We start from the raw sequence: 25998 nt of genomic DNA, 5'->3' as shown, positions 1-25998 counted from the left end.
ATATTATCACAGTTGATACAGAAAACTCTACGAAGTGGGTCCCATTATTTCACCCAATTTACAAATGAGGAAATGGAAGCACAAAGAGGTTAAGTTACGTGTCAAGTTACTTGCTAATAAGTAGCAGAGAGAGGATTAAAATGCAAGACATCCTTTTCTAGATTCCACTCCTAATGCTTCTGTGTTTTGATGTTTAAGAAAGAGAATAAAGGTGAATTTAATTTCAATCCATTATTGAAGTAGCATATAATTATAGATTCCAATTTCAAAGTGGGACTTGTGTTACAGTCCTAGGTACTAGGTGACTTAGATTTTAGTCCCAGCTCTGTCACTGGCCAGCAGTGATCTTGAACAAATTACTTCCCTTTTCCCAGTCCAATTGTTCATTTGTAGAATGCTACAATACTATTATTCCATTCATTCATTCATTCATTCATTCATTCATTCATTCATTCATTCTATTGACAAGTACTTACCAAGCACTATTATGTGCTAGGCACTCTGATATTATTAGAGATACAAAGGTGAGTTCAAATGGACTTGGCTTCCTGCATTCGTGAAACCTAGAGTCTAGTCACAAAGATGGATATCAGTTAAGGAATTGCAAAAACAAATGAAAACCTGCATCAAGAGCTATGAGATGCTTAAAATGTGGGTGGGGAGGGTAGAGAGGGAATTGAATTAAGTCAAGATGGTCAGAAAAGGCTGCAGTAAAGAGGGTTGATATGAGAACTGACCAGTGGATATTGAAGTAGACAAAAAGGAGAGAAACGGTGTTCCAAGTACAGGGAAATACAAATAGTGGGTATGAAAGACTGAAAGGCCAGTGTGGCTGGGCAGAGTGAGGCTCAAATAGAGAGATTGTGTGAGAAGTTTATTTATTTTTTCTTTTTTAAGTTATAAACCACTATAAAATTATAAAGGGATATAACCACATAAACAATAGCTTTCCAGAGATTTTTCAATAGAAATTAAGACTGAAATACAGCAAATAGCTGACTCTTAATTATTTATGAAAACCAGAAAGTAATAAAGGCTTAATTTTAAGTCCACAGACCTCCCTTAAAAAACATTTTTAAAAGTATGTTTTTACTGATTTCAGAGAGAGCAAGGGAGAGGGAGAGAGAGGAACCGCAATGATGAGAGAAAATCATCTAGCGGCTGCCTCCTGCCGGCCCCTGCTGGGGATCAAGCCCGCAGCCTGGGCATGTGCCCTGACCGGGAATCAACCACGATCTCCTGGATCCTAGATCCATGCTCGACCACTGAGCCGTGCCGCCGTGCCGGCCGGGTCCTCAACAAACGTTTTATAAACTTCTACCACATTCTTGCGAACAAGGCAGGCATTGGGAATGCAAAGATAAAAACATGTCTCTTTCTTCTGGAGTTTGTTGTCAACTTCAAATTTATCAACACAAACCTGCTTTATCGAATCATTAAAAAAAATCCTAGAAAGTGTTTCTCCTTCCCCTCACCCCAAACCCCAATAGACTAAATGCTACATTGTAGGAAAATATTGGAGGCACAGAAAACCAGAAGTAGAGTACAGTCAAAGGAACAAACTGCGATATCAGCGTCTGCTTAACAGAGAATTAACTTTCTCATTGTTAATATACAGGGGTGGGCAAAGGAGGTTAATAATAGTAATAAATAATACAATGATTAATAAGTAAATAATAATACAAGAGTAAACTCTGTTTTGCATACTCACAACTCTAAACCTGCTTTTGCTCACCCCTGTATATTTATTTCATTTACTCTGTATTTAGAATTCAGCATATGTGTATGTGTGTATTTTACACACATACATTGGAAAGTACGTTATAATGTCACTATTTAAAAATAAAGAAAAAATGTATTATCACTCTCGACACTAAATATATTGCAAACTACTATTTATTAAAAACTAACAAGGGAGCAATATTTTTATATTTCCCCTTGAGGTCAGAAAAATTCACATCATTACTCTCTTTCTTATCAGGAACAACTCCAAGTTTACCTGCTGAAGCTTTTACTACAAGTTAGTATATTAATTCCTGGTTTTTATATGTTAAAAAAAAATAGCTCACAGTATAAATTATTAGCAACTGGGTTTCTAAGAAAAAAAATATATGAAAATTTGACTTGTGAAAAAAAATTCAAACAAGTAGTTTACTGGAATTTTGCCACTGGTTTTAACTTTTTAAAAATTTAACTTAACTCGTTTTTGGCCAGTTTATATTGATTGGCTATAATATGATTTCCAGTTTTATTTCTTTCCTTATTATTAACTATTAATATAGCATCTACAACAGTACTAAATGATTTCAAGCTTAAATTATTTTTAAAAAGAATATAAGATAAGAGAAAACATATCTAATGATATATTGTGCTCTTTTAGGTGTTTTTAAGTATAATGTAGCAATTAGCTACTTCATGCTATTATTTCATTATTGTTACTCTCATCCCTGAATGAGGATGTGATTAGATTCCATTTCTTTGAGAGTAACCTTGTTGAGACAAAAGTACAAAAACTTAGTGTGACCCCATTATAGATGCAGAAACCATGACTTTGGTTAAAAAAACAATAGCAAGGACTAAACCAAAATCTTAGAGGAAAGTGTCATCAAACTAGCCGAGAGAGAGTCTGTGCCCACCTGTGCACAGCAAGTCAATGAGAACTGACACCAGGTTTTGCAGTGAAGAAAGACAAGCTACTTGATTGGAATGTTTTATTTGAAAGCAACCCAGGAAAGCGGGGAGCTAGGGCTCAAAATTTCAGCTCACCGATGGATGGATTACAGACAAGAGGTTTTATAGAGCAAAATTCATAAGTAGTCATGAGCAAGAGGGATGGGCCATGGGTCTCCCTGATGGGTCCTTGATTAGGTAATTCGTCCCAGTCCTCCTCTTGGGTCCTCTAGTCTGGTTTCAGTGAGATTGTGTGTGTGGGGGGGTTGTTCCACCTTGTGGGCTGAAAAACATCTTAAGAACGTGTGTCAATGAGTTCCTTTGATGTGCAGGGTTGAACGCTATACATCACGTGACTCTTCCTCTTTGTACGCTGTTGTATCTGTTGTATTGCTTTCTTGTTTTGCCAGCCGCCTAACAGGCCCTGGGCTAAAAGATTTCTCTGCTGGTTAACAGGGTGCTACAGGGCTTCCTTCTTGTGGCTTAAACTAGCTTACGAACCTATTTTATATTAAATATATTTTTTGAGGGCATTAACTCTTCTACTTCAAACACAATATTAGAAAAATTTCTTAGGGAACTCTGGGCAGAAAGTCATTGGGTTCTTGAATCTATTTTCTTTAGTAGGAATTGATCGAACAGTTAAGTTGCCCATTGGTATACTTGAGCTGAGTTCATTTTCTGCTTTTCTCAGGCCTTAAGAGCACTCAGTTTCCTGTCGTCTTCACAACTGGAAGTGCAGGCACGCCAGGAGTAGTGGGTCCCCTCTTCACCAGTCCTTGGCCTGTAACAGGTACATCAGGCTCAGAACAGAATACACAGCCACGTCTAAGCAGCTGGTTTCAGGCAGTGCTGCGCAGTGCAGTATTTTATAAAATAAAGATAGCTGACTTCTGTATAATTTCAGATGTAGGTGTTCATTATATGTAATTAAAGTGTAGAGTCTTTAGTTTTTTCAGACATTGTTACCTTAAAGTCTATCATATTGTTATAATCATACACACCCGTTACCTGGGGCGTTGATAGCGTCCATGCACTTTTTTTAGCATGTGTTTGTTTTCCCTTCATCAGGGACCACTGGAGGGTCAACAAGTGCAGCCGGAGGAGCTCAAGAGCAAAGAACAGGTGGCACAGCCCTGGAAAAAGGTGAGATAAAGAAATGAGTCAAACGCTATTCCTTCCATAGGTTCTTTTCGAAAGTTGTCCTTGGTTTCAAGTCAGGAACAGTATCCTGTGTATAGCATTAGATAACGGGGTCCAGGGTCAGCACTAAGTCACCTGGATGACTTTGGGAAAATATTCCATAATTAGTCTTTCTATATTAAATAAAATATTAGTGGCTGGCGAGGCATGGCTCAGCGGTTGAGAGTCGACCTAGGATCCAGGCGATCGGGGTTCGATTCCCGGGGAGGGCACATGCCCGGGTTGTGGGCTCGATCCCCAGTCGGGGGCATGAAGGAAGCACTCAACCAGTGACTCTCTCGTCATTGATGTTTCTGTCTCTCTCTCTGCGTCTCCTTTCCTCTCTCTGAAATCAATAAAGATATATTTTAAAAGAATAAATAAATATTAGTGATATATTTCTATGGTACACTAACATCTCTGAATTATGCTCAAATATATAATGTAATTTGATCCACATTAACACCAGTTAAGTCTCTTTATTGCCATTAGGAAGAAAATAATAAGAAGCTAGCAGAGCAGGATTAGAACCCAGAACCTTAGCTTCTCTGTAATAGCTCCACCGTTCTCTGATCTGTGCATAGAGCATATGCCCAAATAAAATAATAAAATAAAATAATAAAATAAAATAAAAGCCAAATGAAGATATGCTTGCCCTTGTGCATCACTGACTAAATTTCAACTCTTGTTAGTTCCATGAATAAAACTTTATTGATATTCTTTAAGCACAGATAATTTTGATTAAAACAAACAAGCCTTAGTTCATGTCTGCCCCTTATGCAGTCAGTTCATACAAGTGCCTCCTACATTTTCTCTTCTGTATCACATTTGCCTCTGCTTTTGCTCAGGTGTTAAACATTGTCCACCTGGTCTCTGCAGTTGCCTACCTAACTCACCTTAGAGTATCCATGGGATTTCTCTTTATGCCTTTATTAACTAATTCATGGTCTGGTTTTAGGAACTAATTTGTGGTCTGCTTTTGTTTTTCTACATTTATTTTCCTTAAGCAAATTTCTTGATTTAAAATTTATGTCACATCCTTTTTGGAATAAGATATAGTTTACATAGACTCTACAGAAGCACACATTAAGAAACTGGTTAATTTCAATGAGATTAATGAACAAACTGAAACTTTAGGGTGATGACTGTTTAGTCTATATTTCCTAAAATTTGAATCAGAATTATTTGTGTAATAATGACAAGTCAATAAGTTAATTTTTTTTGGTTATCTACCGTGGTTTTAAACAGAGCTGCTGAAAGTTTGGTCCACAAATAAGTGCCATCCAGAACTATTTGTTACTGGCCCGTGAGGAGATAGGAACTGAAACAGAGAACAGGCATTTAGAAACAGCAGTTTCACACAGCGACTTTATACCACTTAAATAAAAGCTTATGTTTTAGATGATTTTATTCTCAAAAAATTGTATTTCTCTACTTTCATGGCATTTTCCCAAATTATCAATATAGGACAGATTGAAAATTTTACAATATTGCTCTTTTACCACAGATCATTTGAGAAGCAAAGATTAGAGTGTCAACTCAGGGGCTAGACTACCTAGGTTTGGCTTCTGGATCTGCTGCCACCCAAATGAATGACCTGGAGAGAGTCACTTACCCAGTTCTGTTAAGGAGGAATACTAATATTACCTGCCTCAGAGGATGTTTATAAGATTGAGTGAGTGGATTCATGTCTAGGGTATTTTTTAAACTGCTATTTTCCTTTTTCAGCTGGAGAAGGGGCCCCTACTGCACCACCAATAGAAAGTAAGGAAGACCATACACTTGGGCAACCGAGCACAGGAGCAACAAGCCCAGGAAAATCAGGCAAGTCAGGATGTGCACCTTAGCACCTATTAAATGGTCCTGAACATATTACAGGCTGAACTAAAGATGAAGCTGTGTGCGATATTAGGCCATCTAGCTGCAGAACTCCTAGGGATCACCTTAAGATTTCTTTTATATTAGAGTCCTTGATTCTGTCACATTAGAGTGATGTGTAGAATCCTACAGCTCTAGAAGTAATGGCCCTTCCTTGCTGTTATGTCAGGGACCTCAGAAATGCCAGAGGAATTCACAATAGCACCTGGGAGCAAAAGTACCAGTGGAGGCTCAACTGCTCTGGGCACAGCGTTGGGAGGCAGAGCAGGTATAGAAATGGGGGCTCTGAAGCATCTTCTTACTGATCTGGAGGAAGTCACCAGTGGCTTCTACTAAGTGATTAGTTATTAGTAAATGCACATGTGCATGACTTCACTGTCCCTGCATTTATGGGTTTAATGGTGGTGTTTCTCTATCGGCAGCTCAGAGGTGACTTAGAGCAAAGTGTATTGTATTACAGATCCCAAGACTCCTGCCTTAGAACTTCTGAGGCTTTGAGTCTGGAGTGGGGCTCAGGTCATGGTTTGCAATCTTGGCTACACATCAGAATTGACTAGAGAAATTTTGAAAATACATACTGAAGAGTCCTTTATAGACTAATTGAATCATAACTCCTGGAGGAAGAGCCCAGGCACAGGTATTTTTGGAAAGCCTTACAGTTGGCTTCAATGGATACCCCAGGTTGAGAGCCTCTAGGCTAGTGTATCTGTGTGTTTAGTAAGTGACTGGAAACAATGAACTTGAAATGGGTAAGTGTGAACAAATATATGAAAAGTATTTTGAAAGAAGAGAACAGAAAAATCTGTTTTGCTCACCCAAAGGTCATGACATATATTTGTTGTTTATTTTGAAAGGGACTACAGGGTCATCAGCTGGTGAAAATACTAGATCACCAAGCAGTGAAGTGACACCATCTGAAGAAGGCAAGTTAGGTGAGTAGATGATGCCATTCAGAGGCTATGGCTTTTGTCAAAAGGGACCATCTTAAATCAGAACTTGCTGATTTCCCTCAAATTGATTGAATGCCATCCAACGAAAGATATAAAATGGTATAAAAACGACTAACATTTTCATGAAGACTTTCATTTTTCTGGTTTCTTGAAATCTCCCCTTCTAAAGTGGTACAGTATTGGGTGGTCACAACAATGTACATGCTCCCTCCATACCGTGTTTCAGGTGTAACAGCAGAGCCTTGGAAATACTGCTGGAAATGACAGTAACAGCACAGCCAGCCCAACAGGGAACTCAGCAGGCAAGGTGCAGGCTCACCTGGGCACTTTGGTGGTGCTCCATCATAAGTGTAGCTGAGACCCCAAATTCTTATGGGGCATTTAAGTGAATTTGGTAATGGCTATGGCTATAATCGCTATAATTTTAGGACAAATAAATATAGGTAGTGGGAGCATTTTCAACACAACCATCTATGTAGGCTAGAATTGTCAAATAAAAAATACAGAGTGCCATTTAAATTTAAAATGTATCATAAGTAAGAAATATATATTTTTTTAGTATAAATATGTCCCATGCAATAATTGGGACATGGTTGTTTGTTGCTTATTGGGAACTCAGCTTTTACTGGGTGTCCTGTATTTCTATCTGCTAACTCTGGCAATCCCAGTGTGAACTGACCAACCACTGTTCTTTACCATTAGGAACCACTGGAGAGGGAAATGTAGCCACCACTGGAGCTGCAAGTGAAGAGACTTCTGGAGCATCAGGTACTGAAGGAACATAATCAGAATAAAGCTAGACAATCAAGTGTGATTTCTTTACTCAAAATAGTGTGAGAGACAAGGTTTCTTGGAGAATTTTATTATTGCTTGTGTAATGTCAAAACTGAAGAAGATTAGAGATAAATTAAGAGCTATTTATTTTATGTCTCATACTGGGTGCTCTAGAGAACATAGGAGCAGAGTAGAGTAAGGCACTTGCTCCTTTAGAATTTTATTTTTGAGCCTTAGCCAGTTTCGCTCAGCGGTTAGAGCCCTGGCCCTTGGACTGAAGTGTCCTGGGTTCAGTTCCGGTCAAGGGCATGTCCCTACACTGCAGGCTCAATCCCTGCCCCAGGTCAGGGCGCATGTGGGAGGCAACCAATGTTTCTCCCCCTCGCTCGCTCTCTCTGTCTCTTCTACCCTCTCCCTGCAAAGCAATGGAAAAAATATCCTCGGGTAAGGATTAAAAAAAAAATTGATTTTTGAGCAAGAGAAGCGAGTATTTATATCCATGCAAAGGCAAAAGCCATGCAAGGCAGAAGATAGTCAAGGTGGAGAAAATGTTCAGTGACAAGTGTTGGAGTGGGAATTCAAGAGGAAATTCTAGTAAGAGAACTGATTAGTTGCATTTAAAAACAGAATTATTCTATTTTGAAAAGAATATGGCATGATCAGCACAGCTTGACTATGTCGACGTGCATTACCTTGAGAAAAACTCAAAACGTAAGTAAGCTGAGTGAAGTTTTAGGGATATATTCAGTTTCAGGGGAATAAAGAGCGGTCTTATTTCAAATGCTGGGGAACTAGAATTGAACACAAATTCTCCCAACCCAGAGACCCTTTCCATAAGGAAAACTGTTTTGTTATTGAATATACATTAAATAGAATGGGATGCGAATCGCAGGCAATTTGCTGATCGATTGTAAAGACAGAAAGACCCCTCACCGAGCAGACACAACCCATTACATACATGTTCTCGAGAAAATGATATTTCCTCAAGCATCAGGACTTGACAGCACTATTTATTACACAGAGTTCCTCCTAAACTCACATGGTAATTAGGGTGCCGTCTGATTAGTTCTTTTTATTTCTATTATAAAATGAAGCCATGCTGGGGTATCACCTGGGGCAACCCCTGGAGCTGGAGGTGGCAGCACCCCTGGGGAACCAGGCACTGGACCCACAAGTCCTGGGAGGCCAGACAAGTTTGGGTCTGACTTTTCAGCTGTTGCCAACCACACCTCCCTTAGAAGGCTGTGATCTGAATCAAGGACCTGATGCTTAATTTGCATTGATGCTCTTAGATTTGAGTAGCACTTAAACTCAAGGAGCCAATAGAAAGTCAAGAAAGTCAGGGAAATGGTGGCCACGTGCATTACAATCTACACATACTTCCTACAAACCATAAATATCAACACAGAGCCCATACTTAGTCGTTTAGTGGGGCAGAGAAGACTAATAGTCTAAAGATCAGGAGAGGTGGCTCTTGGGCTTATAGTGGAGGTGAGATCTAGGTCAGGGCATGCCAGAAGACAGAGAAGTAGAGAAAGCTGCTTCATAGTGGTAGAATTCAGATAGTATCAACTAGGGTTCACCCCAGAACAACAGGGCCCACCCTGAATGGAGAACACTGAGAAAATCTGAGACCTGGCAGGTCAGAGCACCTGTGGATGTGGAATTGAAAGAAAGATGATGGAGAGTTCATGGACAGAGAACTGGCAGTCTTAGGAAATCACTTTACGGCTTGTCAAAGAGAGGGAGGCCTATTGGGAAATGAAGGAATCCTTGGAGCCTGAATATCAGTGGAAAAATAAAAATAGTATTTAAAGTAAAGAGTCTCAAGAAAACAGGATAATAGTTAAGAATTAGAGATAGAAAAGGGAAAAGTGCCACTTCCAAATGAAGCTCTCTTTCATCCTGACAACATAAGAGAAAGCCCTTGATCTGAGAAATCTGGTGAGCTGGACCAAAGCATCTCTGCTGCCCCCTGCATGGGATCTCCTGCTACTGCTGTTTCAGGAAAAGCCAATGCAAAAAACAAACCAAAACAAAAAATGCATGAAAAAGAAAAATAAATCCCATTGTCTATATAAAGCTATTCTTTTGTATACATTTTCAGAAATTTTCAGCAATAGGAAACAAATTCTAAAAATGTAGTCAGGAAGGGGAGGACTGTTAGACCAGAGCATTAACATGAATTTAAAGAAGCAACTGCAGGAAGAAAGAAACACCAAAATTATAATGAAAAAACTCAGGGTAAAAATAGATAAATAGTAGGAATATGTTAATTGGAGTTGATGAAAAAACAACAACACAAAACCCAGGAAAGAAGTTGGGGAAAAAAAAGAAAAATTATCTCAAAAGTAAAGACTGAATATCAAGGTACATAATACAAAATAAATAAGATGGAAAACACAGCAAGGAGATTAGAAGATAAAATTGAGAAGATTTTTCCCCACACAAAAAAAATTGCAGGCATTTTTTAAAAAGATAAAGCAGATCAAAGTAGGCTTTAGTTATAGGAAACTAACAAAAATATTTAACATATATATTATTGCAGTCTCTGGAGACACAAAAACAATGAAACAGAACTTCTTGTTGTTATGACTAACCAATCTGAAATGTAGGGAATTTTTTTCAGAACTAATATTTTAAACTGTAAATCAATACAAGTTTCCTGCATTTATTTAAGAAAAAAATCTAAATCTGCATGTTAACAAAACCTACCATATACTTGGAAGAATCAATACTGTACAATCCATTCTGTGACATATATTAGACTTGAAAGGTAAAGAAAGAAATTCTCTAGACATCATGGCGAAGGGACAAACATATTTTTTAAAAAAGAAAGAAAATCAAGTTAGCATCAGACTTGTCAAGTGTAGAGTAGCTTTTATAAGATACTCAAAGAAGGGAAATGTGGGCCAAGAGTTTTATATCCAGCTAAATATAAATCAGGTATCACGGCTATAGGAAACTAGTTTAAGACAGGAAAGATTTCAGAAAACTATGTATCCACAAGCCCTTCATAATAAAATCTCTAGAGGATGAGTGTTTAGCAACAAAGAAATGCTTTGAAAATGAACAAAAAGATGATAGCACTGACTATTTTTAACCGTAGCTCTGCAACCGGAAGAAAGGTTGAAAGAAAGGTAGAAGAAAAATACATAAATGTTACATATTTGACTAAATAAAAATATGACATCAGTAGATAGATTGGAATAAGAAGGAAGGTGAGATAGTCTTATTGATTAGATAGCAGGTAGTAGTGAAACAAATTATTTAAAGATCATGAACCAAATATAAGAAATTTAAGTTTATTAAAGAGTAAAAAGAAATGAGCATTAAGAAAGTGGTATTAACTTACATTTGAAAATGCAGAAGAGGAAGAAGAGAAAAGAGGAAGTTATGAGTTAATTTTATTGCTACTCACAGGGAGAACCAACAGATACTAGCTGAAAGAAAATTGGGAGGATACTAGTGGAACTGTTTAAAAACATTACTATAAAAACCTAACCTTTCCAACTATCAAAAGAGAAATAAAACAAAAAGCAAAAAAGCAATTTAAGAGTTTGCATAGCAAAAAAAAAAAAAAAAAAAAAAAAAAGCCTGAATTTAGAATCCAAAATCACATTAAAATCATTTTAATAATAATTTCTATTAAGTTTTAGTGGATTTTTTTCAAAATTAGGAAATCCGTTAATATAGCTCATCATACTAACATATCTAAGAATAAAAACAACTAGTTATTTACCAAGGGGCTAAAAAGGCATTTGATAAGCATTTGATAACCTTTTCTGATGAGGAAAAAAACACCTCAAAATAAGCAACCTGCCAAAATCGTGCCCATATGTAAACATTGCTTCTAGACTCAATATTATGCAGTTCAGTGATTGAATCACTTATCCACTGTAAGCTCAGTTTTCTTATCTGCAAAAGTGAGTAATGTAATCTATTTAATGGGGTTGTAATGAGGATCCAAGGAAATAATGAATCAATGTATGTCAAAGCACAGTTTTTGAAATGTAAGGAATAGTAATTATTATTAATATAAAAAAACGGACATTTCTGCAATCTTTAGTTAGAAGTTAATTTAAGTCAACATTGGCTATGTCATAGCTTAAGCAATTCCATGAATGAGCTCTTTCTACTTTTTCTGTTACAACAGGTACACCTGGGACATCAGGTGGCACAATTGGTGGAGTTGAAAGCACACCCGAATCACCCAGCAGTGGAACTACAAGTTCTTCAAATAAGCTAGGTGAGATAACTAAACACACACACAAAAAAAATCACAAAATCTTAGTTGGTGTAGAAACTTGCTTATAAGAGGCTATTCAGTAAAATATTTATTTAGTTGAAAGTCATCCCTGATTGAAAATCAGAGCACTGTAATTCAAACTTGTGAATCAATTGGGAAGATTGACATTAAATTCTTTGGCTGTTACTAGGTATTTATCCACTATTGGGGTGTCAGTTAGTGTGACCCATGATGCCACAGATAACGACAGTGATGTGACAGTTCAGATATTCTCTATTACTAAACAAGACTAATGCAGCATTTGGAAATTGATATTCTGCTATGTCCAATTTAGAAATCACTGGAATATTATTTGATACAACCATACTGGAGTTAGTTAAGTAAAAAGTAATGACTATCTAACATTTCTTCTTATGTTTGGTCCTTAAATGATGTTTTTGAGTTAGGGACTTTTTTTAAAAAAAAATGTGTTTATTGGTTTCAGAGAGAGGAAGAGAGAGGGAGAGAGATAGAAACATCAGTGATGAGAGTCATTGATCGGCTGCCTCCTGCACGCCCCCAACTGAGGATCGAGCCCGCAACCCGGGCATGTGCCCTGACCAGGAATTGAGCTGTGACATCCTGGTTCATAGGTCTACACTCAGCTACTGAGATTTGCTGGCTAGGCGGGACTTCTTTTGAGTTATAGACTTTGCTCATCCACTTAGTTAAATTTCTTTATCTAAGGTCTGCATTGCTTTACAAAAAAAATCACTGAGACATCAAGCAAAAATACATACAGATTAAAAGTACTAAATAATTACAAGATGTCAGCTATCTTTGCATTTCATTGATTGGTAATATACTTTTCCAGTATTAGAAAGATATAAATGTTCAATAAATTATTTTCTTCCTTGAATAATAAGCTGCTGGTTATTAAAAATTTATCAGGAATCAACAAGCATTTCAAATTTTTCAAGTTAGAATTTTCTTTTTGCATTTTATGTTTTGCAAAAACTAGTATCTTTAGTATTAGAAAATGTTTAGAAATTTAGAAAAACATTACAGAAAACTTTAAACACATAAGGGAAGCAATATACAAAGCTTAAGCTTTTTCCAAGTTTTGTATATCCATTTTCTTTTCTCTACAATAAATGCTTCAACTAGTTAAGATAGCATGAGATGCCTTATGTTTTTTTTCCTGTTTAGATTGACAGACCTTGACACAAAGCTAACATTTACTGAGCACTCTTCTGAGTAGGTGGCACATATTATCACAGTTGATACAGAAAACTCTACGAAGTGGGTCCCATTATTTCACCCAATTTACAAATGAGGAAATGGAAGCACAAAGAGGTTAAGTTACGTGTCAAGTTACTTGCTAATAAGTAGCAGAGAGAGGATTAAAATGCAAGACATCCTTTTCTAGATTCCACTCCTAATGCTTCTGTGTTTTGATGTTTAAGAAAGAGAATAAAGGTGAATTTAATTTCAATCCATTATTGAAGTAGCATATAATTATAGATTCCAATTTCAAAGTGGGACTTGTGTTACAGTCCTAGGTACTAGGTGACTTAGATTTTAGTCCCAGCTCTGTCACTGGCCAGCAGTGATCTTGAACAAATTACTTCCCTTTTCCCAGTCCAATTGTTCATTTGTAGAATGCTACAATACTATTATTCCATTCATTCATTCATTCATTCATTCATTCATTCATTCATTCATTCATTCATGCATTCTATTGACAAGTACTTACCAAGCACTATTATGTGCTAGGCACTCTGATATTATTAGAGATACAAAGGTGAGTTCAAATGGACTTGGCTTCCTGCATTCGTGAAACCTAGAGTCTAGTCACAAAGATGGATATCAGTTAAGGAATTGCAAAAACAAATGAAAACCTGCATCAAGAGCTATGAGATGCTTAAAATGTGGGTGGGGAGGGTAGAGAGGGGACTGAATTAAGTCAAGATGGTCAGAAAAGGCTGCAGTAAAGAGGGTTGATATGAGAACTGACCAGTTAATATTGAAGTAGACAAAAAGGAGAGAAACGGTGTTCCAAGTACAGGGAAATACAAATAGTGGGTATGAAAGACTGAAAGGCCAGTGTGGCTGGGCAGAGTGAGGCTCAAATAGAGAGATTGTGTGAGAAGTTTATTTATTTTTTCTTTTTTAAGTTATAAACCACTATAAAATTATAAAGGGATATAACCACATAAACAATAGCTTTCCAGAGATTTTTCAATAGAAATTAAGACTGAAATACAGCAAATAGCTGACTCTTAATTATTTATGAAAACCAGAAAGTAATAAAGGCTTAATTTTAAGTCCACAGACCTCCCTTAAAAAACATTTTTAAAAGTATGTTTTTACTGATTTCAGAGAGAGCAAGGGAGAGGGAGAGAGAGGAACCGCAATGATGAGGGAAAATCATCTAGCGGCTGCCTCCTGCCGGCCCCTGCTGGGGATCAAGCCCGCAGCCTGGGCATGTGCCCTGACCAGGAATCAACCACGATCTCCTGGATCCTAGATCCACGCTCGACCACTGAGCCGTGCCGCCGTGCCGGCCGGGTCCTCAACAAACGTTTTATAAACTTCTACCACATTCTTGCGAACAAGGCAGGCATTGGGAATGCAAAGATAAAAACATGTCTCTTTCTTCTGGAGTTTGTTGTCAACTTCAAATTTATCAACACAAACCTGCTTTATCGAATCATTAAAAAAAGTCCTAGAAAGTGTTTCTCCTTCCCCTCACCCCAAACCCCAATAGACTAAATGCTACATTGTAGGAAAATATTGGAGGCACAGAAAACCAGAAGTAGAGTACAGTCAAAGGAACAAACTGCGATATCAGCGTCTGCTTAACAGAGAATTAACTTTCTCATTGTTAATATACAGGGGTGGGCAAAGGAGGTTAATAATAGTAATAAATAATACAATGATTAATAAGTAAATAATAATACAAGAGTAAACTCTGTTTTGCATACTCACAACTCTAAACCTGCTTTTGCTCACCCCTGTATATTTATTTCATTTACTCTGTATTTAGAATTCAGCATATGTGTATGTGTGTATTTTACACACATACATTGGAAAGTACGTTATAATGTCACTATTTAAAAATAAAGAAAAAATGTATTATCACTCTCGACACTAAATATATTGCAAACTACTATTTATTAAAAACTAACAAGGGAGCAATATTTTTATATTTTCCCTTGAGGTCAGAAAAATTCACATCATTTCTCTCTTTCTTATCAGGAACAACTCCAAGTTTACCTGCTGAAGCTTTTACTACAAGTTAGTATATTAATTCCTGGTTTTTATATGTTAAAAAAAAATAGCTCACAGTATAAATTATTAGCAACTGGGTTTCTAAGAAAAAAAATATATGAAAATTTGACTTGTGAAAAAAAATTCAAACAAGTAGTTTACTGGAATTTTGCCACTGGTTTTAACTTTTTAAAAATTTAACTTAACTCGTTTTTGGCCAGTTTATATTGATTGGCTATAATATGATTTCCAGTTTTATTTCTTTCCTTATTATTAACTATTAATATAGCATCTACAACAGTACTAAATGATTTCAAGCTTAAATTATTTTTAAAAAGAATATAAGATAAGAGAAAACATATCTAATGATATATTGTGCTCTTTTAGGTGTTTTTAAGTATAATGTAGCAATTAGCTACTTCATGCTATTATTTCATTATTGTTACTCTCATCCCTGAATGAGGATGTGATTAGATTCCATTTCTTTGAGAGTAACCTTGTTGAGACAAAAGTACAAAAACTTAGTGTGACCCCATTATAGATGCAGAAACCATGACTTTGGTTAAAAAAACAATAGCAAGGACTAAACCAAAGTCTTAGAGGAAAGTGTCATCAAACTAGCCGAGAGAGAGTCTGTGCCCACCTGTGCACAGCAAGTCAATGAGAACTGACACCAGGTTTTGCAGTGAAGAAAGACAAGCTACTTGATTGGAATGTTTTATTTGAAAGCAACCCAGGAAAGCGGGGAGCTAGGGCTCAAAATTTCAGCTCACCGATGGATGGATTACAGACAAGAGGTTTTATAGAGCAAAATTCATAAGTAGTCATGAGCAAGAGGGATTGGGCCATGGGTCTCCCTGATGGGTCCTTGATTAGGTAATTCGTCCCAGTCCTCCTCTTGGGTCCTCTAGTCTGGTTTCAGTGAGATTGTGTGTGTGGGGGGGTTGTTCCACCTTGTGGGCTGAAAAACATCTTAAGAACGTGTGTCAATGAGTTCCTTTGATGTGCAGGGTTGAACGCTATACATCACGTGACTCTTCCTCTTTGTACGCTGTTGTATCTGTTGTATTGCTTTCTTGTTTTGCCAGCCGCCTAACAGGCCCTGGGCTCAAAGATTTCTCTGCTGGTTAACAGGGTGCTACAGGACTTCCTTCTTATGGCTTAAACTAGCTTACGAACCTATTTTATATTAAATATATTTTTTGAGGGCATTAACTCTTCTACTTCAAACACAATATTAGAAAAATTTCTTAGGGAACTCTGGGCAGAAAGTCATTGGGTTCTTGAATCTATTTTCTTTAGTAGGAATTGATCGAACAGTTAAGTTGCCCATTGGTATACTTGAGCTGAGTTCATTTTCTGCTTTTCTCAGGCCTTAAGAGCACTCAGTTTCCTGTCGTCTTCACAACTGGAAGTGCAGGCACGCCAGGAGTAGTGGGTCCCCTCTTCACCAGTCCTTGGCCTGTAACAGGTACATCAGGCTCAGAACAGAATACACAGCCACGTCTAAGCAGCTGGTTTCAGGCAGTGCTGCGCAGTGCAGTATTTTATAAAATAAAGATAGCTGACTTCTGTATAATTTCAGATGTAGGTGTTCATTATATGTAATTAAAGTGTAGAGTCTTTAGTTTTTTCAGACATTGTTACCTTAAAGTCTATCATATTGTTATAATCATACACACCCGTTACCTGGGGCGTTGATAGCGTCCATGCACTTTTTTTAGCATGTGTTTGTTTTCCCTTCATCAGGGACCACTGGAGGGTCAACAAGTGCAGCCGGAGGAGCTCAAGAGCAAAGAACAGGTGGCACAGCCCTGGAAAAAGGTGAGATAAAGAAATGAGTCAAACGCTATTCCTTCCATAGGTTCTTTTCGAAAGTTGTCCTTGGTTTCAAGTCAGGAACAGTATCCTGTGTACAGCATTAGATAACGGGGTCCAGGGTCAGCACTAAGTCACCTGGATGACTTTGGGAAAATATTCCATAATTAGTCTTTCTATATTAAATAAAATATTAGTGGCTGGCGAGGCATGGCTCAGCGGTTGAGAGTCGACCTAGGATCCAGGCGATCGGGGTTCGATTCCCGGAGAGGGCACATGCCCGGGTTGTGGGCTCGATCCCCAGTCGGGGGCATGAAGGAAGCACTCAACCAGTGACTCTCTCGTCATTGATGTTTCTGTCTCTCTCTCTGCGTCTCCTTTCCTCTCTCTGAAATCAATAAAGATATATTTTAAAAGAATAAATAAATATTAGTGATATATTTCTATGGTACACTAACATCTCTGAATTATGCTCAAATATATAATGTAATTTGATCCACATTAACACCAGTTAAGTCTCTTTATTGCCATTAGGAAGAAAATAATAAGAAGCTAGCAGAGCAGGATTAGAACCCAGAACCTTAGCTTCTCTGTAATAGCTCCACCGTTCTCTGATCTGTGCATAGAGCATATGCCCAAATAAAATAATAAAATAAAATAATAAAATAAAATAAAAGCCAAATGAAGATATGCTTGCCCTTGTGCATCACTGACTAAATTTCAACTCTTGTTAGTTCCATGAATAAAACTTTATTGATATTCTTTAAGCACAGATAATTTTGATTAAAACAAACAAGCCTTAGTTCATGTCTGCCCCTTATGCAGTCAGTTCATACAAGTGCCTCCTACATTTTCTCCTCTGTATCACATTTGCCTCTGCTTTTGCTCAGGTGTTAAACATTGTCCACCTGGTCTCTGCAGTTGCCTACCTAACTCACCTTAGAGTATCCATGGGATTTCTCTTTATGCCTTTATTAACTAATTCATGGTCTGGTTTTAGGAACTAATTTGTGGTCTGCTTTTGTTTTTCTACATTTATTTTCCTTAAGCAAATTTCTTGATTTAAAATTTATGTCACATCCTTTTTGGAATAAGATATAGTTTACATAGACTCTACAGAAGCACACATTAAGAAACTGGTTAATTTCAATGAGATTAATGAACAAACTGAAACTTTAGGGTGATGACTGTTTAGTCTATATTTCCTAAAATTTGAATCAGAATTATTTGTGTAATAATGACAAGTCAATAAGTTAATTTTTTTTGGTTATCTACCGTGGTTTTAAACAGAGCTGCTGAAAGTTTGGTCCACAAATAAGTGCCATCCAGAACTATTTGTTACTGGCCCGTGAGGAGATAGGAACTGAAACAGAGAACAGGCATTTAGAAACAGCAGTTTCACACAGCGACTTTATACCACTTAAATAAAAGCTTATGTTTTAGATGATTTTATTCTCAAAAAATTGTATTTCTCTACTTTCATGGCATTTTCCCAAATTATCAATATAGGACAGATTGAAAATTTTACAATATTGCTCTTTTACCACAGATCATTTGAGAAGCAAAGATTAGAGTGTCAACTCAGGGGCTAGACTACCTAGGTTTGGCTTCTGGATCTGCTGCCACCCAAATGAATGACCTGGAGAGAGTCACTTACCCAGTTCTGTTAAGGAGGAATACTAATATTACCTGCCTCAGAGGATGTTTATAAGATTGAGTGAGTGGATTCATGTCTAGGGTATTTTTTAAACTGCTATTTTCCTTTTTCAGCTGGAGAAGGGGCCCCTACTGCACCACCAATAGAAAGTAAGGAAGACCATACACTTGGGCAACCGAGCACAGGAGCAACAAGCCCAGGAAAATCAGGCAAGTCAGGATGTGCACCTTAGCACCTATTAAATGGTCCTGAACATATTACAGGCTGAACTAAAGATGAAGCTGTGTGCGATATTAGGCCATCTAGCTGCAGAACTCCTAGGGATCACCTTAAGATTTCTTTTATATTAGAGTCCTTGATTCTGTCACATTAGAGTGATGTGTAGAATCCTACAGCTCTAGAAGTAATGGCCCTTCCTTGCTGTTATGTCAGGGACCTCAGAAATGCCAGAGGAATTCACAATAGCACCTGGGAGCAAAAGTACCAGTGGAGGCTCAGCTGCTCTGGGCACAGCGTTGGGAGGCAGAGCAGGTATAGAAATGGGGGCTCTGAAGCATCTTCTTACTGATCTGGAGGAAGTCACCAGTGGCTTCTACTAAGTGATTAGTTATTAGTAAATGCACATGTGCATGACTTCACTGTCCCTGCATTTATGGGTTTAATGGTGGTGTTTCTCTATCGGCAGCTCAGAGGTGACTTAGAGCAAAGTGTATTGTATTACAGATCCCAAGACTCCTGCCTTAGAACTTCTGAGGCTTTGAGTCTGGAGTGGGGCTCAGGTCATGGTTTGCAATCTTGGCTACACATCAGAATTGACTAGAGAAATTTTGAAAATACATACTGAAGAGTCCTTTATAGACTAATTGAATCATAACTCCTGGAGGAAGAGCCCAGGCACAGGTATTTTTGGAAAGCCTTACAGTTGGCTTCAATGGATACCCCAGGTTGAGAGCCTCTAGGCTAGTGTATCTGTGTGTTTAGTAAGTGACTGGAAACAATGAACTTGAAATGGGTAAGTGTGAACAAATATATGAAAAGTATTTTGAAAGAAGAGAACAGAAAAATCTGTTTTGCTCACCCAAAGGTCATGACATATATTTGTTGTTTATTTTGAAAGGGACTACAGGGTCATCAGCTGGTGAAAATACTAGATCACCAAGCAGTGAAGTGACACCATCTGAAGAAGGCAAGTTAGGTGAGTAGATGATGCCATTCAGAGGCTATGGCTTTTGTCAAAAGGGACCATCTTAAATCAGAACTTGCTGATTTCCCTCAAATTGATTGAATGCCATCCAACGAAAGATATAAAATGGTATAAAAACGACTAACATTTTCATGAAGACTTTCATTTTTCTGGTTTCTTGAAATCTCCCCTTCTAAAGTGGTACAGTATTGGGTGGTCACAACAATGTACATGCTCCCTCCATACCGTGTTTCAGGTGTAACAGCAGAGCCTTGGAAATACTGCTGGAAATGACAGTAACAGCACAGCCAGCCCAACAGGGAACTCAGCAGGCAAGGTGCAGGCTCACCTGGGCACTTTGGTGGTGCTCCATCATAAGTGTAGCTGAGACCCCAAATTCTTATGGGGCATTTAAGTGAATTTGGTAATGGCTATGGCTATAATCGCTATAATTTTAGGACAAATAAATATAGGTAGTGGGAGCATTTTCAACACAACCATCTATGTAGGCTAGAATTGTCAAATAAAAAATACAGAGTGCCATTTAAATTTAAAATGTATCATAAGTAAGAAATATATATTTTTTTAGTATAAATATGTCCCATGCAATAATTGGGACATGGTTGTTTGTTGCTTATTGGGAACTCAGCTTTTACTGGGTGTCCTGTATTTCTATCTGCTAACTCTGGCAATCCCAGTGTGAACTGACCAACCACTGTTCTTTACCATTAGGAACCACTGGAGAGGGAAATGTAGCCACCACTGGAGCTGCAAGTGAAGAGACTTCTGGAGCATCAGGTACTGAAGGAACATAATCAGAATAAAGCTAGACAATCAAGTGTGATTTCTTTACTCAAAATAGTGTGAGAGACAAGGTTTCTTGGAGAATTTTATTATTGCTTGTGTAATGTCAAAACTGAAGAAGATTAGAGATAAATTAAGAGCTATTTATTTTATGTCTCATACTGGGTGCTCTAGAGAACATAGGAGCAGAGTAGAGTAAGGCACTTGCTCCTTTAGAATTTTATTTTTGAGCCTTAGCCAGTTTCGCTCAGCGGTTAGAGCCCTGGCCCTTGGACTGAAGTGTCCTGGGTTCAGTTCCGGTCAAGGGCATGTCCCTACACTGCAGGCTCAATCCCTGCCCCAGGTCAGGGCGCATGTGGGAGGCAACCAATGTTTCTCCCCCTCGCTCGCTCTCTCTGTCTCTTCTACCCTCTCCCTGCAAAGCAATGGAAAAAATATCCTCGGGTAAGGATTAAAAAAAATTGATTTTTGAGCAAGAGAAGCGAGTATTTATATCCATGCAGAGGCAAAAGCCATGCAAGGCAGAAGATAGTCAAAGTGGAGAAAATGTTCAGTGACAAGTGTTGGAGTGGGAATTCAAGAGGAAATTCTAGTAAGAGAACTGATTAGTTGCATTTAAAAACAGAATTATTCTATTTTGAAAAGAATATGGCATGATCAGCACAGCTTGACTATGTCGACGTGCATTACCTTGAGAAAAACTCAAAACGTAAGTAAGCTGAGTGAAGTTTTAGGGATATATTCAGTTTCAGGGGAATAAAGAGCGGTCTTATTTCAAATGCTGGGGAACTAGAATTGAACACAAATTCTCCCAACCCAGAGACCCTTTCCATAAGGAAAACTGTTTTGTTATTGAATATACATTAAATAGAATGGGATGCGAATCGCAGGCAATTTGCTGATCGATTGTAAAGACAGAAAGACCCCTCACCGAGCAGACACAACCCATTACATACATGTTCTCGAGAAAATGATATTTCCTCAAGCATCAGGACTTGACAGCACTATTTATTACACAGAGTTCCTCCTAAACTCACATGGTAATTAGGGTGCCGTCTGATTAGTTCTTTTTATTTCTATTATAAAATGAAGCCATGCTGGGGTATCACCTGGGGCAACCCCTGGAGCTGGAGGTGGCAGCACCCCTGGGGAACCAGGCACTGGACCCACAAGTCCTGGGAGGCCAGACAAGTTTGGGTCTGACTTTTCAGCTGTTGCCAACCACACCTCCCTTAGAAGGCTGTGATCTGAATCAAGGACCTGATGCTTAATTTGCATTGATGCTCTTAGATTTGAGTAGCACTTAAACTCAAGGAGCCAATAGAAAGTCAAGAAAGTCAGGGAAATGGTGGCCACGTGCATTACAATCTACACATACTTCCTACAAACCATAAATATCAACACAGAGCCCATACTTAGTCGTTTAGTGGGGCAGAGAAGACTAATAGTCTAAAGATCAGGAGAGGTGGCTCTTGGGCTTATAGTGGAGGTGAGATCTAGGTCAGGGCATGCCAGAAGACAGAGAAGTAGAGAAAGCTGCTTCATAGTGGTAGAATTCAGATAGTATCAACTAGGGTTCACCCCAGAACAACAGGGCCCACCCTGAATGGAGAACACTGAGAAAACCTGAGACCTGGCAGGTCAGAGCACCTGTGGATGTGGAATTGAAAGAAAGATGATGGAGAGTTCATGGACAGAGAACTGGCAGTCTTAGGAAATCACTTTACGGCTTGTCAAAGAGAGGGAGGCCTATTGGGAAATGAAGGAATCCTTGGAGCCTGAATATCAGTGGAAAAATAAAAATAGTATTTAAAGTAAAGAGTCTCAAGAAAACAGGATAATAGTTAAGAATTAGAGATAGAAAAGGGAAAAGTGCCACTTCCAAATGAAGCTCTCTTTCATCCTGACAACATAAGAGAAAGCCCTTGATCTGAGAAATCTGGTGAGCTGGACCAAAGCATCTCTGCTGCCCCCTGCATGGGATCTCCTGCTACTGCTGTTTCAGGAAAAGCCGATGCAAAAAACAAACCAAAACAAAAAATGCATGAAAAAGAAAAATAAATCCCATTGTCTATATAAAGCTATTCTTTTGTATACATTTTCAGAAATTTTCAGCAATAGGAAACAAATTCTAAAAATGTAGTCAGGAAGGAGAGGACTGTTAGACCGGAGCATTAACATGAATTTAAAGAAGCAACTGCAGGAAGAAAGAAACACCAAAATTATAATGAAAAAACTCAGGGTAAAAATAGATAAATAGTAGGAATATGTTAATTGGAGTTGATGAAAAAACAACAACACAAAACCCAGGAAAGAAGTTGGGGAAAAAAAAGAAAAATTATCTCAAAAGTAAAGACTGAATATCAAGGTACATAATACAAAATAAATAAGATGGAAATCACAGCAAGGAGATTAGAAGATAAAATTGAGAAGATTTTCCCCCACACAAAAAAAATTGCAGGCATTTTTTAAAAAGATAAAGCAGATCAAAGTAGGCTTTAGTTATAGGAAACTAACAAAAATATTTAACATATATATTATTGCAGTCTCTGGAGACACAAAAACAATGAAACAGAACTTCTTGTTGTTATGACTAACCAATCTGAAATGTAGGGAATTTTTTTCAGAACTAATATTTTAAACTGTAAATCAATACAAGTTTCCTGCAATTATTTAAGAAAAAAATCTAAATCTGCATGTTAACAAAACCTACCATATACTTGGAAGAATCAATACTGTACAATCCATTCTGTGACATATATTAGACTTGAAAGGTAAAGAAAGAAATTCTCTAGACATCATGGCGAAGGGACAAACATATTTTTTAAAAAAGAAAGAAAATCAAGTTAGCATCAGACTTGTCAAGTGTAGAGTAGCTTTTATAAGATACTCAAAGAAGGGAAATGTGGGCCAAGAGTTTTATATCCAGCTAAATATAAATCAGGTATCACGGCTATAGGAAACTAGTTTAAGACAGGAAAGATTTCAGAAAACTATGTATCCACAAGCCCTTCATAATAAAACCTCTAGAGGATGAGTGTTTAGCAACAAAGAAATGCTTTGAAAATGAACAAAAAGATGATAGCACTGACTATTTTTAACCGTAGCTCTGCAACCGGAAGAAAGGTTGAAAGAAAGGTAGAAGAAAAATACATAAATGTTACATATTTGACTAAATAAAAATATGACATCAGTAGATAGATTGGAATAAGAAGGAAGGTGAGATAGTCTTATTGATTAGATAGCAGGTAGTAGTGAAACAAATTATTTAAAGATCATGAATCAAATATAAGAAATTTAAGTTTATTAAAGAGTAAAAAGAAATGAGCATTAAGAAAGTGGTATTAACTTACATTTGAAAATGCAGAAGAGGAAGAAGAGAAAAGAGGAAGTTATGAGTTAATTTTATTGCTACTCACAGGGAGAACCAACAGATACTAGCTGAAAGAAAATTGGGAGGATACTAGTGGAACTGTTTAAAAACATTACTATAAAAACCTAACCTTTCCAACTATCAAAAGAGAAATAAAACAAAAAGCAAAAAAGCAATTTAAGAGTTTGCATAGCAAAAAAAAAAAAAAAAAGCCTGAATTTAGAATCCAAAATCACATTAAAATCATTTTAATAATAATTTCTATTAAGTTTTAGTGGATTTTTTTCAAAATTAGGAAATCCGTTAATATAGCTCATCATACTAACATATCTAAGAATAAAAACAACTAGTTATTTACCAAGGGGCTAAAAAGGCATTTGATAAGCATTTGATAACCTTTTCTGATGAGGAAAAAAACACCTCAAAATAAGCAACCTGCCAAAATCGTGCCCATATGTAAACATTGCTTCTAGACTCAATATTATGCAGTTCAGTGATTGAATCACTTATCCACTGTAAGCTCAGTTTTCTTATCTGCAAAAGTGAGTAATGTAATCTATTTAATGGGGTTGTAATGAGGATCCAAGGAAATAATGAATCAATGTATGTCAAAGCACAGTTTTTGAAATGTAAGGAATAGTAATTATTATTAATATAAAAAAACGGACATTTCTGCAATCTTTAGTTAGAAGTTAATTTAAGTCAACATTGGCTATCTCATAGCTTAAGCAATTCCATGAATGAGCTCTTTCTACTTTTTCTGTTACAACAGGTACACCTGGGACATCAGGTGGCACAATTGGTGGAGTTGAAAGCACACCCGAATCACCCAGCAGTGGAACTACAAGTTCTTCAAATAAGCTAGGTGAGATAACTAAACACACACACAAAAAAAATCACAAAATCTTAGTTGGTGTAGAAACTTGCTTATAAGAGGCTATTCAGTAAAATATTTATTTAGTTGAAAGTCATCCCTGATTGAAAATCAGAGCACTGTAATTCAAACTTGTGAATCAATTGGGAAGATTGACATTAAATTCTTTGGCTGTTACTAGGTATTTATTCACTATTGGGGTGTCAGTTAGTGTGACCCATGATGCCACAGATAACGACAGTGATGTGACAGTTCAGATATTCTCTATTACTAAACAAGACTAATGCAGCATTTGGAAATTGATATTCTGCTATGTCCAATTTAGAAATCACTGGAATATTATTTGATACAACCATACTGGAGTTAGTTAAGTAAAAAGTAATGACTATCTAACATTTCTTCTTATGTTTGGTCCTTAAATGATGTTTTTGAGTTAGGGACTTTTTTTAAAAAAAAATGTGTTTATTGGTTTCAGAGAGAGGAAGAGAGAGGGAGAGAGATAGAAACATCAGTGATGAGAGTCATTGATCGGCTGCCTCCTGCACGCCCCCAACTGAGGATCGAGCCCGCAACCCGGGCATGTGCCCTGACCAGGAATTGAGCTGTGACATCCTGGTTCATAGGTCTACACTCAGCTACTGAGATTTGCTGGCTAGGCGGGACTTCTTTTGAGTTATAGACTTTGCTCATCCACTTAGTTAAATTTCTTTATCTAAGGTCTGCATTGCTTTACAAAAAAAATCACTGAGACATCAAGCAAAAATACATACAGATTAAAAGTACTAAATAATTACAAGATGTCAGCTATCTTTGCATTTCATTGATTGGTAATATACTTTTCCAGTATTAGAAAGATATAAATGTTCAATAAATTATTTTCTTCCTTGAATAATAAGCTGCTGGTTATTAAAAATTTATCAGGAATCAACAAGCATTTCAAATTTTTCAAGTTAGAATTTTCTTTTTGCATTTTATGTTTTGCAAAAACTAGTATCTTTAGTATTAGAAAATGTTTAGAAATTTAGAAAAACATTACAGAAAACTTTAAACACATAAGGGAAGCAATATACAAAGCTTAAGCTTTTTCCAAGTTTTGTATATCCATTTTCTTTTCTCTACAATAAATGCTTCAACTAGTTAAGATAGCATGAGATGCCTTATGTTTTTTTTCCTGTTTAGATTGACAGACCTTGACACAAAGCTAACATTTACTGAGCACTCTTCTGAGTAGGTGGCACATATTATCACAGTTGATACAGAAAACTCTACGAAGTGGGTCCCATTATTTCACCCAATTTACAAATGAGGAAATGGAAGCACAAAGAGGTTAAGTT

The sequence above is a fragment of the Miniopterus natalensis genome, chromosome 2, assembly GCF_054644295.1.
Source record: "Miniopterus natalensis isolate mMinNat1 chromosome 2, mMinNat1.hap1, whole genome shotgun sequence".
In the NCBI taxonomy this organism is placed as follows: domain Eukaryota; kingdom Metazoa; phylum Chordata; class Mammalia; order Chiroptera; family Miniopteridae; genus Miniopterus; species Miniopterus natalensis.
Note: the sequence above shows the minus strand (reverse complement) of the source record.